Genomic DNA, 15,168 nt, shown 5'->3' on the forward strand with positions numbered 1-15,168 from the left:
GAAACAAAAATGTGAGAAAAGCTTTCTATCACGACAACGGCACTTGAGTGTCTAGGCAACTGCATTTATCAAGTGCACCGCTTCGAGAAAGGACGCCACGACATGCCGCAATAGCAGATAACGTCGCTGACCTCCGTATTGTCTCCTGACCTTGACATATTGCCGGATTGCTGCGAGATTGCCTTCAGGGCGGCACAAAGAGAAAAGTGGGACGCCCACCTTCCTGCGCGCAATTATATATGACACTTAAGTGGTATGCCACAAACATTATAATCTAATAACGTAGCGAATTTCGCTGTAGTCCTTTTTATGTCTCCGCTAAGACTGTCAGTGCGCTGAGCTCCCGCAAAAACAATTGTTTAAGCTATTTTAAGTCGGCGATTATAAATTATGCAACAGGGTAATTACACGTGAGGCGCCGCCAATCTGATTGATTGATTGTTGTGTTTAACGCGCCGACGCAACGCAGGCGATGAGGCGCGCCCTAGTGGAGGGCTCCGGATTAATTTTGACTACCTGGAGATCTTTAACCGGCGCCGCAATACCTTACGGGCGTTTTTGCTTTTCGGCTCCATCAGAAAAGCGGCCGCCGCGGCCGGGAATCAAATCCGCAATCTCGTGCTCACCAGTGCAACGCCTCAGCCACTCAGCCAGCGCGGCGGGTAGGGGGCTACACCTGACTTGAGCACGAGCACCCTCGGGCCTTCCCTGAAACGACTGTGCCGACGATGTGACTCGAAGCTTTACCGATCGAGATGGCACCGCCACATCAAACACAGACGCTCACCCACTTCCCTGGGCAAGTATAGACGAGTTTCTGTCCTACAGAGAGCTAACTAGTTATGCAGGCTTTAAGGACACTGCTACCGCCTCTTCCTCCCTCTCGCCCATACCTGAGAAAAATGAAATCTGTGCTTTGGCGGGTTCCGTAAACAAACTCGTACCGATACCACGTCGAGTACGCTGATTGTTACCCCGGACAGTTTGCAGATACCAAAAATGCAAGAAATCGACCAATCTTGCTCATATACTATGCTAATGTCCGCAAGGGACTCCGCAGGGCAGCAAAACTATTAGTAATGGGCAGTGGGAGACCGCGCTTCTCCCCACGGAGCCGGCGCATTGATTCTGAGCCATCCAGTTAGGCAATACGCTGCTGCTAGGGCCCAAGTGCTCCTGGCCGACGTCTAGAAGAGGCGGTCTCTCCCTCCCTAAGAAACTGCACGAATCAAAGTTCCTTTTTTCTGATTTTTTTAGCAAGTGCGAAGATAATGAGTTACAACATAATACGGGTATCAACATTTCACTGATTTTATGAAAATTTTACATTTAAGTAAATATCGCTAGTTCACGGGAAATATCGCGCGGAAAAAGTGGCGTCGGCTGACACCGCCTGTGGGTGCGACTAGACGGCCGCTTCTGGCATCCTGCTCGTTGTGAGCTAGCTTACTTTTTACAGTCAATAGTAGCTGACCCAATGAAAAAACAACAATCACATTGCACGGTCCCAAAGCGTATGTGCTAACTGATTGTACCAGAAGAATGTATCCAAAACTCAAAAATTTATTATGAAGTTACCGGTAGATCTTCCATCAAATTTTAACCGTTCGTTGTAGAAAGTGAGCGCGTTATTGCTACCTCTTTGGCATAACCCTACATAGATCGGTCTGCTGAACTTAAAAAAATGTGATCTCCATTGTTTGCCACCCTCAACACTGATGTATACTGCTATGTCTGTCCAGTTTTCTAGAGGTCGTTCGAACACGCTTTTCGTGCGTTCTGCTGGAAAGTATGACTACATGCCTACTAGACGGAAAAATATATCGGCCGACATTTTTTTATCCCAGTGAGTACTTCGTCAGGTGCCATGTCAAGGTAGTGGAAGCGAAACCGCGCCGTTCTTTCTGACCTAAGAGGGAGTAATACCATAATCGTAAAAAAATAACGCGAGTGGAAGTTACGTGGCAATAAAGCTCCATTCATCATCATAATCATCATGAACAGCAGCAGCATGGTTGTGTTCACTGAAGGACGAAGGCATCTCCCGGAGCTTAACAAAGTGTACTGGTGGGGGAGTTGGTAGTTCATTGTAAAAGAGGCTACACACACTAAACTTTTTAACACCCTTTAAGGTGCTAAAAGGGTGCACTCAACATTTTGCACCCTTTTTGCACCTTTTAAGGACCAAAACATTGCTCCGGCACCCAATCATGAGGGTGCCACAAATTAAGGGGTGTAAATCTTAACATCTTTACACCCTTTAAGGTGCTAGAGGGGTGTACTGAACATTTTGCACCCTTTTTGCACCTTTCAAGAGCCCAAATATTGCTCGGGCACCCCACATCGAGGGTGCCAAAATTCAGGGGTGTAATCAACAGTTCAGGGGTGTAATCAACGACCGTTAAAGGGGTGCTAAAAAGTATTTCTTCTCGATTGGGGTGTTACCACGCCACCCTATCGTTAGGGTGCCTAAAAGAACGGTGTGTGAATGCAAGCATGCAAAATTGCACAAAAACAGGCTGAATGTTTAAACCGCACATTGCACTATTTCACCTCCTGTTGAGAGGTTTAAATATGAACTCTCCACATAGACCAGGGAAAATGCTCTAGAATTGCTGTTCGTAAATTGAACAAAACGTGCTGAATGTTTAAATTCTACTCTGCACTAATCTACTTCTTCGAGTGTATCACAAGGTTCGTTTCGATGTCTGGGTGCACGAGAAGAGAAGCATACAAAATGCCTATTGTAGTCCTATAAATAAAACTTTTACGCGAGGCATCGGTGTCCTCAACGAAATCGAATTTACCTAAGAATTTGTTCCCGTATTATTATGCCCCGGGCAAAAGGTCCAACAAGACTTTCTTGTTGGGCTCACAGCACGCCTGTGGGGCCAATACGAAGTTCTGTCGGCACTCTATCGTTCCAATAGCCTAGTCTTCCAACAGGGAGTTTAACCTTGATGGCGTTTGTGGGGCCAATAAAAAGCTCTGTCGGCACTCTATCGTCCCAACAGCGTAGTCTTCCAACAGGGAGTTTAACCGTGATGGCGTTTACCGGCTCGCCAACACGATCAGTGAACGCCAACAGACGCCTTGTTCGTAATCAGCGGCGCGAGCGCGCCATCAGACAGAACCGACAGACGCCCTGAAGGTGGTTTTTAGGGCCTAAACAGCAGCGTCTATGTCGGGCATAGACGCTAGACGTCAACGTTTGTGTTCTGAATTTTCCCTTCAATAAGTAACAGTCAGACGGACGATAACATAACGATGTGAAGATATGCTTTGGCTCATACCACGGGAAGCACAATCGTTTGTGGCTGCAGCCGATCGGTTGCTCTTCGTCCACAACAAACTGAATCGGCTGTACAGCTTTCTTCGAGGGCGTGTATGCAGGTGTTCAATCTTCCTTTTTTGCGCAGGCCGACGGGGGCGGTCGTGTAAAATCATTTTCGCTCGTCGCTGCCGTTCTGCTTACCTGTTTGCTGTACCTATTACGTCGCCGCCACCGCATGCTTCGGTCGCTTTCTAATAATCCCCACTTGTTACAAACTCAGAGGTTTTCGCACTGTTAGCAGTCGTTTTACACGACGGGTTTGATGCGCCTGACATGCCAGGAGTGACATCGCTTGTAGTATTAGCGCGACGTTGCTTGTCTGCAAGACGGTGCCGGACAAACAAGCGTTATCAACGCCATAATTCTAACGGCACATTCCATTTATTTCGTGGCTACCGTGGCTTGCGCAGGAAAGGTCGGGTTGACTGCGATAGCTTTTCTTGAGTCAAATAAGGGAGCTTTGGCTCAATCGCTTGCAGCGCTAGCAATGCGGCCTCGTCTGCAAGACCGGTGCGTGAGAAACAAGCGTTAGGACAGCCAGAATTTCAAAAATGCAGCATAAACTAGACACAAGCGACAATATTCGTTGACAACTTACGTAAGTATAGAGTTGTTTTAGGCGCCCCAAAAGCCGCCCGCCGACATAGCTGAGTGTTAACGCGTCCGTTTACTGTTTTGTAGGTCAATGGTTCGATTCCTCGTCGAACCTGTTTTTTTTTGTTGGTGAGGGTTTTATTAGCTCTTTTTTTTACGACCAGGGTAAGCGCCTGTTCCTTGCTTTCTATCACGCCGACATTTACCGCCCTCTTCCTAAACCCAAAGTAGCTCGTTTTCTCGCACCTTCCCTCTTAGAAGCCCGCCGTGAAAACAAAACCAAAACAAACGTCAAAACCTCTTTACAATATCAGTATATATGCCAATTACTTTATGTGTATTCAATTTCTGTGTTTAAAAACCTTAAATTTAAGTTATAAACACATTTCAGACTTTGAAAGCAGAAGGATAATTACCAACATTACAGTACTAACACAATTTTCGTCAAACATAGAGGTGTTGCATTTGAAGTCTGGCAACTATCGCTCACTTTTTTGTGTTTTTTCATGGCGTTTTGTGCCGAGTGGTTGCTGGCGTGATTTGATGAGTTTTATCTATTTCAAGCTTAAATCATAGTTATAAAAGCTTTATGGGTGATGTCTACCCTTCCAACTTACGCGTGTGTTGAACATGGGGACCCCGGAAGAACGATCATCTCCGGATAAAATACTGCGCGTCAAAAGTGGATGACATTGCATCAGAACAAAGCGTGTTCGTGTGTCCGCGAGATGAAGACGACAGTGAAGGAGAATTGTACGTTAGAAACATCGTTTTTGCTCGGGTAAGTACGCATTTTTTATTATTCTGTATTTGGTTGGAACGAGTTCTGGTGTTTATGGGTCAGTAATTCGCTAGACCCCCATCTCGTTTGCTCTGAGAGCCTACGTGAGTTAGTATACTTGTGTGGCGCCCAGTCCACCGTTTCCGCAGAAGTCAGCATCAATTTACGCTGAATAGAGACCTTGGCTAAGATGCTCGCGCTGTGGTACACGGCTGCTAATAATTTCACATCGCGCAAGGCTCTTTAACACCGGGGCGTTTGTTTATGTGTCGCTCAAACAGTGCCTTTGCGGTTGCAGATCGCAGTCGCAATTTCGCGTGAGTGGCACAACGCTGTGATTAGTCCTCCCTCGTGAATACCCGCGGTATACCACGAAATAACATGAACAGGAGGTTCCCTGGAAGTGCATGTGAAAAAGCGTACACTTGATTCCCTGGCTGGCGTCTCGTAGTTGTTGTGAAATCCCCCCCCCCCTCCCCTACACGAATTCCGTGCAGTGCGCTTCGCAGCTATCGGCGACCGTACGCGTCGCGGTCTTCGGGCCGCGAAGAATTCACATACGTGCAAATTGAAGGTGAAATGCGCGCATGTGGCCTCGCAGGGAGTTAGCATAGTCTCGGGGTAGTGGGGGAGATTTCACAACGCCTACAAGGCGCCTGCCGATTCCGTCAGAGTGGCTCTCGGGAAGTCTGGGGCATGATACCAGAGGCATATGTTTAGTTTAAATTAGTGCAGAAAATTGAGCGAATTCGCAAGTTCTCATTTTGGCAAAACCGCAGGCCATACAGAGACTAACAAGAAAGCTGTAGGCACTCACTCAACTTGATTTATATTGGAGAATTGAACGCGCAGATACAAGTCAGACATTGAACTGGAGGAGTCTCAACTATCGCACACCAGTTCCCATTGAAAGCAAGGGATACAGATGAGCTGCTAGCATGCGTTCCATGCAAATTAGCTCAGCAGTGAGCTTTGCATATATCATGCATACCCCACTCACAGTACCTGCGGGTCTAATAAATACATTCTTACTGTGACCTAAATTTCACTTGGGGTGTTCTGGGAATGTTCTTATTAGTACCTTGGAGGTTACTGTCTTTAAACGATTAAAAATCTCCTTAATGTAAGCATTCGTGCTTTATGTGTGCTCTTCTTGTATTTCAACAAGTGTCAGCACACTCACAGATTATGCACGTGCAGGTGCTGCTGCTGGCTGTCCTGGGTCAGCTGCCTTCCAGTCCAGTTTCAAAGGCTTTGCCAGGGCCTCCCTTGGCCAACCGACACTGCACCTGCTGTACCCAAGTACTGCCTGGCCTTTCGTTGGTGCTCCGTACGCTTTGCCGCCAGGAATGGTCATTCATCCATCATCTGGCCGCTTGGACCACCCGTTCAGAAGTCAGCGCATTTGCTCGACACATCGGTCCAGGCACTGCTGCCATATCGGTGCACCCACCGATTATGTACTTTCAGGTTAGTTATTGCATGTTGTGGAACGTGCCATGATGTATACCTGTTAGCAGTGCTGTGGCCTCTGATTATTTGAAACATTTTCATGAAGCAGTGCTGTGCGTTTGGAGTGGAGCGTGTCATTTCTTAGCAGAGATATTGAAGAGAATCTGGGGCCGATGACTAAAGGGAAAGAAGAGAAATTGAACTGACTTTGAAGCAAGTATTCGTATGTAATCAAGCCAAGCAAGGATCTTTCGATATGGTTTTGAACTTGCAATACAAACTGGTCTACTTCAGATCATACTGGTATTAATCATACTATACCGAAAAGTACATCCCGCAGTCTGTAGAATTCCGGCAGCGCTTTTTTCGCAGTCTGTCATGACAGGCACTCTTCTCAATGATTGGAATATAGTCGAGGTAGCACCAATCTTTAAATCAGGAGACGGTACTTCACCATTAAATTTCCCTAACAAGCACCATATGCAAGGTCGGGAAACATTTCATCCACTCCCAGGTCGCTAATTATTTATAAAATCACAATATCACATTCGAATATCACCACGGTTTTCACAAGGGTTACTTGAGAAACACAACTTTCAGGATTTGTTCACGATCTACATTTATTCATTGACGCAGGCTTACAAACTGCGGTAGTTTTTCTCGATTTTTCTAAAGCATTCAATTGCATTGCACACCACAGACTACTTCTCAAACTTCACCCTAATGTCCTCACTTGAGTGAAAAATTTTCATTCTTCTCAAATGCAGTTTACTTCTAATAACTATATACTTCTTTTGCTCGTGCCACTTTGTTGTCCTCCCAGGCAGGTTGCTTGGTCCTGTCTATCTTCCATGTTGCATATCCTCCCATGTAGGTCTATTTTGCAGATGATGTTGTAATTTATCACACAATTTTTTCAACTACTACCGTCAATGCTTTCAATCTGATCTTAACACAATTAACTCCTGGTGCTGCAAATGGTTAATGTCGCTTATCTCTAAAGCAAAGTGCATGACCTTAACGGTGGCAAGTCTCGAATTGTAAATACTTACTTCAGTAACAACAGCCTGATTACCTCTTGAGACAAAGGTGTTTTGGTTGGCCGGTAGGGGAGGGGGGATTGCATGGTGGATTTCAAAAGGTAGATCGATTGGGAAAATAAGACGTGTGATTAATATTTTCATTTGCACTCCAAAACTCGCTTTATTTCATATGTTTAACCCACTGCAGTGGCTAGGGTGGTGTGCTGTGGAGGCGAATGTCGGTTAGATACCGCTTGGTGTGGCCGCTTTTCAGATGGAAGCAACACGTAAAGACGCCCGTGTTTTGAGATTTCGGTGCGCACAAAAATACCCAGGTGGTCAAAATTAATGCGAAGCCTTCCCCTACAGTGCTCCCCATATCCCGAGCGTAGCTTTGGCGTGTTAAACCACAGTTTTTTTTTTCATGTTTTTGGTATATTACCAGCTGCTGTAGTAGGCGCAACATAAAGGTGAAATTATACATAATGTTTCCAAGAGCTAAATATAAAGGCCATATTGAAGTGCGTTTATGGGTCTATCTCATAGCAGTAGTGAAAGGTTATATACTCTGGTGCAGGTTAAGAACGGCAATGGCTCATGTAGTGTAGTCCGGTGTTTGACGGAATGCCGTGTAGGCAGGTAAAAGCATCATTGCAATGATGAAACGTAGGTCACTGACCAAGTCAAGAAAGCCATTTAACGGTTTGGTGCTTGTTCACGGTGAGCATGTGTCGCGGAAAACGAAGCTATATATTGGGCATTACGCGGCGCAATGAGTTTGCATAGATATGGTGCAGATTGCCATCCATTATGTTGATAATGTTGGGCGTCGTCTGAACGATGAGGGACTCGAGCAGTAATCGAGAAGATAGATTGCACTCAGTTGTCAGTAATTTTGTCTTGTTCCAGTCGACCACGTGTCCAGTCCTCTCACGGTGCGCTGCCAGTGTATTTGTTTTTTCATGGCCCTTGTTCACTTCGTTCCAGTGCTGCGTTAATCTTCTGTGCAGATTGCCCGTTTCGCCAATGTACACTGATTTGCATTCAGCGCATGGAATCTAATAAACAATACCCGGAAGCTTGGAGCGTGAGAGGGGGTCTTTCACGCTGACAATGTCAGAACGCAGCTTGCTAGTGGGCAAATGCACGATGCATGCACTGCGTTTCTTGAAAATGTGTGCGAGAGTTTCACCGATGTGTGGGACGTAGGTAATTGCTGCACGTTTTGATGCAGTCCTTGTGGCTGCCTAAAGCAGTATATTCAGAAAGAAGCGAAGAGGGCGACTAGCAGGAATCCGCATTGACATTAGCAGGCAGAAGCGTCCACAAGGCCTGTGTCAAAACGTGCTGCAATTCTCGTCCAACACATCAATCAAGCTTTTGCACGCATTTTCAAGAAACACATTGTGCACATCATGCACGTGCCCACTAGCAAGCTATGTTCTGACATTGTCAGCGTGAAAGACCCCCTTTCACGCTTCAAGCTTCCAGGGGTTGTTTATGTTTTGAACGAAAAAAGTGCCATTTAAAGGTGACACCTCCTTCCTTGCCGATTTCTGATGCCTGATTGTTCAGTTTGTGGGGATAAGTTTAGCAGATTGCTCACATGTCTAATCTGTATTTGTGCTTGAGCAGTCAAACGCTGATGTTAGCAATGAAGTAGGTGAAAATTGCAGTTTCATTGTAGTTGTGTGCAGATTACCTACATTGTGTTAATTTGTAGAAAAGCAAAATTGAGGTAACCCTGCTAACTGTTCCGCATTGCAGCATTTTATTATGCGAACGTTACCCACCGCGGTGGCTCAGTGGCTAAAGCGTTGCGATGCTGAGCACGAGGTCGCGGGTTCGATTCCCGGCCACGGTGGCCGCTTTTCTGATGGAGGCGAAAAGCAAAAGCGCCCGTGTGTACGAGATTTCGGCGCACGATAAAGATCCCCAGGTGGTCGAAATTAATCCTTAGCCCTCCACTACGGCGCGCCTCATCGCCTGCGTTGCGTCGGCGCGTTAAACCCCACAATCAATCAATTATGCGAACGTTAAGGAGTTCAGCTGCTTGTTAAAGGTGAAATAAACAGTGGTACAAAAAGAAGAGCATATACTAAACAAATATCTTCACAATCGCAGGATGCCAACGGTCTGCCTACCAACTTGTGTCCTGCATCGTTTCTGCTGGCTGGAGTGGCTCATGGAGCATTTTCCAGCTTCTCAAAGTTTGTGGTCAACCGCTCCTCCAAGTGAAAGATGCCGCAGAGGGATCTTTTGTTTTAATGCCACAATTTCACGTGCTCAGCAGCAAATTTACTCTTAAGGCTTTTTAAATATTCATCACTCAAGAGGGCATGTTACCTTCGTCTTCGGTGGAATGTGTCTGCACTCAGGTTATTTGTGACAGAAACAAGTGGACCACGTCGTGAGAGTCATTGAGGCCTTGTTGATTGTGCATGCTTCTGAAATGACATTTTCATTCGGCTGAATACTTTCCAAATATTACGATTTGTGAACAAATTATGGTAAAAGTCATGATTCGTTGTACTACAGTGCAGGAAAGAAATGCCAACATACGTTTTAAGCGCCTCTGATATTTCAGATCGTTGGCTGGGGAGCAATAAAACAAAACTGAAATTTTTTAAAAGTAAAATCAAATATTCGTTGTCACCAGTGCATGACCATAGTAAAAGCTATCTAGTCACCAAATTTAGAATTAGACACGAAATGCCAAGCAAAATAGGCAAATAAGCTAGACAGCTCGCTACAATAAACCAATTCGTAAAATTCCTCAATGTCTATAAAGTGATGGTTCAGGCAGGTTAGTTAAGGTGTCAGTGGGTTTACACACTCAACTTGTAGGGAAGCACATGAGCTCTCAATATTAACATGTTTTTAGTGAAGACCGTCTTCCTTCATTAAGCTTCTTTGCACATTGATGCCAGTCTGATAAATGTAGTCCTGAATTTTTGTTATGATCAATCTTTGTATGGGAACCATATATTTTTATATGATGTCGCTGTGTATTTCTGAAACTGTATCTAGTCACTAATTCCAATTTGTTGTGGTCAGGTTTTTTCAACTAATTCGTAGCTTTCTTAACAATTATGGTATATTTTGTGTTCCTAAAGGAATGCCACATTGCATGTTTAGCCTATGTAGTGTTGAAAGCGGTCATTTTGCTTCAAAGTGGAATGTCGGGCTAGCAACAAGGTACTTCACGTGCTGCTCACTTTCATTCATGCCATTATTTTTTATATTACCATTTAAAATTAAAAGCCAACCAATTTGCTGTCGTTTTAATTTTGTCACCTACTTTATACTTTTTTTTTCAACTTTCTGTAAGGATTGACTATCCATATTTTTATGATACCAAGGCGTTGGACTGGGCTAGCTGGTACATGTTTGAATGGATGAAAAACCATAGGAAAACCCAGGACACAGAAGAGAACGACGGGACAAACTTGTGCCGTCATTCTGTTTTAACTGTTTCCTGTGTTTACCACTGGTTTTTTATGCATTCAAACATTTTTTATGAGTTTGTTGAACAGTGATTAGTTTAGGTGCTCAAACAATTTTTGGTTGCGAAGGCTCCCTGTAGCATTTAAGTGATCTCTGCTCTTTTTTTAGCCAATACCCCATCACCAGTCTTCATGAGGTGGTCTTTTGTAGAAATGAAGTTGAAATAAATATTTGTCTACATTGCTTTACGTGTTTTGAAAGAATTTCTTGTTCATTCTTGTTTCTTTCAACCCTGTTTCAGAATCCTGCTTAAGGCATTTCCTGTTATTTTTTTTCAGAACCAGGAAGGGTGCTCATCCTCGGTTCTTGCTGAAGCAGCAGTATCCATACTTCAAACGTGAGCTCTGAACACACAGTAATTATGGTATAAAACATTCTGCCAGTATAAGCTTGCTTTGTAGACGTCATTGTAGATGTCAAAGCTCTTGACAGTGTAGTCCAATGTCTGGTGTAATGGGCAATGTCTACAACTTGTAAAAATTGATTTTGTGGCTATAATGTTTGAGATCATTTTAAAATGCACAACTACTATTTAGAATCGCTGTCTAAATTGGGAGCCATTTTCCTGGTGGATACAGAAAGTGAAAAAGCGCATGTGTAGAGGTTTCAGTGCACTTTAAATGTCCCAAATTTGCTAAAGCTAATCGAAAGCCCTCCTTGTGGTGCACTTCATATCCCATGTACAGTTTTGCGTAAAAACAGCTAAAAATTTATGATCAATTTAAATTATTTTAATGTTTTTAAATGCAAATATTCTCAGTTTAAGCTGCCATATTTAGAGTAAAATATTTTGTAACAATTATATAGCTGCCAAAGGTTTACAGAAAAGCTTTTTGCTTCTGGTTATGCACCTTCTTATCAAAACAAAAATGTTGTTAAGAAAGGCAGAAGAAACCCAAATATGGAAATTAGCAAACCCTAAAGCTGCGGATAGACAATGTTTTGTAGAGAATCTTTTGCTGATTTCAGTTCTAGTCAACTCTAAAAAAGTCTATCGACGTAGAATGCTTGCCGTGAGGCACCTCGTAATACTAGCCAAAACTAATGGGCCCTGGCTGTAGGCTTTTCATTTGCAACAGTGACAAATGACCCCACATCTGCCGGCAGGGACATAATGCAAGGCACCATGTACAAGCTAGCCTCATGATAAAATAATGTTTTATGAACCATGACGTTACATTTCAACCATGGGCTTCGCCAGGTAACTTGTATGCATTGTTCTGTGATGTTTGCAGTTCTTGTTATTGCTATGTGGGGTCATTTAGTCTAAATGTATGGTTATAAAACTCCATATACCACCAAACCTTGCAAGTGCTGTACCATATGAATATTTTTTCGTAAAGCAAAAAGAATAATGCAAACGAAAATAAATGGCCTGGGTACCCAACTTTTATAAGTAGATTATGAGCCGCAGTACGGAGGGAACTATATTATGAGCCGCATTACGGAGGAAACTATACATTTTGCATTTGGTCTTCCTTCATATTGAACCTTCCTGCTCTGCTCAAGAATAAGGCACTAAACATTGCAGGTAGCTACCTTGATTGGAAGTTCGATGCAATACTGAGAAGCCAAGGGTTTTAAGGTTCAAGGAAGTTTTGTGTGGCTGAAGTGTTGCACACCTAATTGCTTTCACTGCACAGCATGGTTAGGCTGTGCAGTGAAGCTCGAAGGATGTGTACTTTAGTTCGGCAAAGTGAACATATAATTGGTTTTTTACGAAGTTTTGGATAATCAACTACCTCTAAAGTTATAACTCTGTACTGAGATGAGGCTCCTGACTCTTTAAATTGATGTTTTAACAATCGGTGACACAAGTTCAAGGAAATTATCAGCTGACGTTGAGCTTCAATGGAATGTCTCAGAACCGAGCTTGGAAAGCACGAATGTTTCATACCATAATCGTGTGTGATATCGTGCAATATGTGGTCTCACACCTGCTGCACCATTTGTGAACCGAGGATGACACACCCTTTTTGTACCCCTTTAGGTGGGTGCTTTTGCAGAAGATGCTCCTACAGATTAGGGTGCTAAGTAGCACCCTAGGATACTTTTAGGCGGAAAAGGGTGTTATAAGGCACCTGTCTTCTGGGGTGCTTCACAAAGGGTGCTCCTGCGGCGACAGAATCCAAGCACCCTAAAGGGCGTAAAATATTCAGTTTTTAGGGTGCTCCTGCGGCGACAAGCTGAAGCACCCTTTTCGGCGTAAAAATTTTTAGTGTGCAGCGCAAAATAAAACACGGACACATAAAGACGACGGGACGAGCGCTGACTTCCAACTAAATTTCATACGATGAACCTTGCACTTTATACACATTCTTCGTGTTAGCATATCTACAAAAAATTTTCATCTCTAGTATTACACCACCATATCAGCACGCATTCAATGCACTTGGCACAATCTATACAAACAACAAATCACGTCATGGCCAAAGTGCAGCGCCTGTTCGAAAGAAAATAGATCTCTTTTTTTGACAACGCAATAGACGCCCGGCTTACACATATACTACCATGCCTTAAAATTTCGTGCGTTCCAATAATTTCTCGAGTAGTTTGCAAACCTCAATTTCAAATGTGCGAGGTGATAAGAAGAAGCGGTAATCAAACTCAAACGTCTCACCGCCAATCCCATTTCAAAGGTGATAGTCTTTTTCGGGCTACTTAAACGCAAAAACAAATTTGCTCAGCTTGCACTCGTAGTGCAAGGCTGGAGAAACAGTACAACTGAGGGTCGACCTAGCTACTTCCCCTTTGTGATCCGCTGTCAGTGTTAGGGACCGACCACAACGGCCTTGTGAAATCCGAATAAACTTGGCCTCACAACTCAGCACTTAGCCTAGTCTAGCAAGAACATCGCGAAACATAAAAACTTAGCGAATCCAATAAAGCCTAGGAAAACTAAGCAAATCTGGAAGAAGCTATGTTGACACTCCGCTCCGCTGCTTCTCCAGCCTTGTCCCATTAGGTCAAGCGTCACCATTTTTAACATCGGAGATGTTGCTGGCCCTAATGTGTGCTGTGCCAGCACAAAACTCTGAGTTATAGTTACTCCCGCCGATTACCGTCCACGTGCGCACGCGCCTTATGTGGAGCGCACGGCGTCGTCCAGGCTTCGCGTGGCGACCATGAAAAAACTCCCAAGCATTTCCCCGAGGGTGAACATGGTTAAGTGCGAATGCAAGGGGTGATGCTATGAGGGGGAGTAAAGTTAAAATCCGTTGGCATTCGCCCGTGAGCGCGCGCGAGCCGACCCACGGAGGTCTGGCAGTTTATCGCTGCATATATAGGGGGGTACGCCGCGCCGAGCGCGCCGAGCCAGGTGGCTGAGAGAGGAGGCGAGAGCAAGGGAAGAGGGACAGCGGCGCCCGGCAGCTGCAGCCGAGCGAGGGGGAGAGAAGAGATTGTGACGTCACGGTGGAGAAAGAGGCGCGCGGCAGCTGCTGGGGAGAGGAGGCGCGCTGTGACGTCATACCATGACGTCACGGTGCGAGGAGCGGTGCGGAGCGGCGCGCACCGGCGCAGCCACGGCGAGGAGGCGGAGCGAGCGCGGTCACGTGGTGAAGTGACGTCACCGCGCCGTTGCTACCGACGCTCCTCTCCGCTCCACGCCGTTGCTAGGGAGAGGAGGGCTGCGGACGCCGCCGCCGCCGGCGGTGGAAGGTTTGGGGTCGCTTATAAAGTGCATTCGCACTTAAAATACGAAAACAGTTTACGTGCGCCCGCGCTTGAAGTGAGAGCACAACACAGCGCGCGCTACAGACTCGCCATTGGAGAAGCCGGTTGCCGCCGGTTATAACGCGTGCTGACGCGTTCCACTTTCAGAAAAATGTGAAAGCATGTAGGCAAAACGCTCCTGTTCCGTCAGTCAAACCAACAGTAAGACGATAATATTCATTGATTTGACAGTGACTAATACTACTACCGCGAACCATATACGGGTTTGTTTATTTATTGTTTGTTTTTAATGCCCGGCCGCGCCCGGATCTGTTATCTGTGTCCCATGCGAAGGGCGTGTTCCATTCTTTCTTTTTATGCCGCACGGGCTATCTCATTCAGATAAGCAGAGTGTTTCGCCCTAACGCCGCTAGCCCAGAATAATCTTCTGTGATCTACAATGTTCTGGATGTGAATCGACGGTTCCAGAAACTCTCGCGCCGAAAGATAAAAGCCTCCACAGCAGACGCCGCGACATTCGATCTGCGACGCTCGCTTGAGTACGTCACTTTGCTGACTGCTGCTTCACGGCCCGTGCATTATTTGAGTTGTTAGGGGCGCACAAGTTCGCTCCAATAAACGTGTTTTCCTTGAAGACAACTACGTCGCCTCTGGCTTCGTGACACCTGGTGGCGGTGCGGGGTAGTCAGTCGGCGTCGGAGTGTTTCCTGCCGGATTTGTAGACGATTGTAACGTCGAACTCTTGCAGGCGCAAGCTCCACCGCCCAAGACGGCCAGAGGGGTCCTTCAAATTGGCGAGACAA

General features: G+C 45.3%; 1 long non-coding RNA gene across 1 annotated transcript; it reads left to right on the forward strand.

Moving 5' to 3' along the window:
• The first annotated feature begins 4,467 nt into the window (after window positions 1-4,467).
• On the forward strand, window positions 4,468-10,763 carry LOC144157634 (uncharacterized). Its single transcript, XR_013319807.1, has 3 exons — window positions 4,468-4,709; window positions 5,910-6,179; window positions 9,308-10,763. It is a non-coding gene; the product is annotated as an uncharacterized LOC144157634 (long non-coding RNA).
• The last annotated feature ends 4,405 nt before the right edge of the window (window positions 10,764-15,168 follow it).

The sequence above is a fragment of the Haemaphysalis longicornis genome, unplaced genomic scaffold, assembly GCF_048455015.1.
Source record: "Haemaphysalis longicornis isolate Haplotype H1 unplaced genomic scaffold, Haemaphysalis longicornis Haplotype H1 scaffold_10, whole genome shotgun sequence".
NCBI classification, from domain to species: Eukaryota; Metazoa; Arthropoda; class Arachnida; order Ixodida; family Ixodidae; genus Haemaphysalis; species Haemaphysalis longicornis.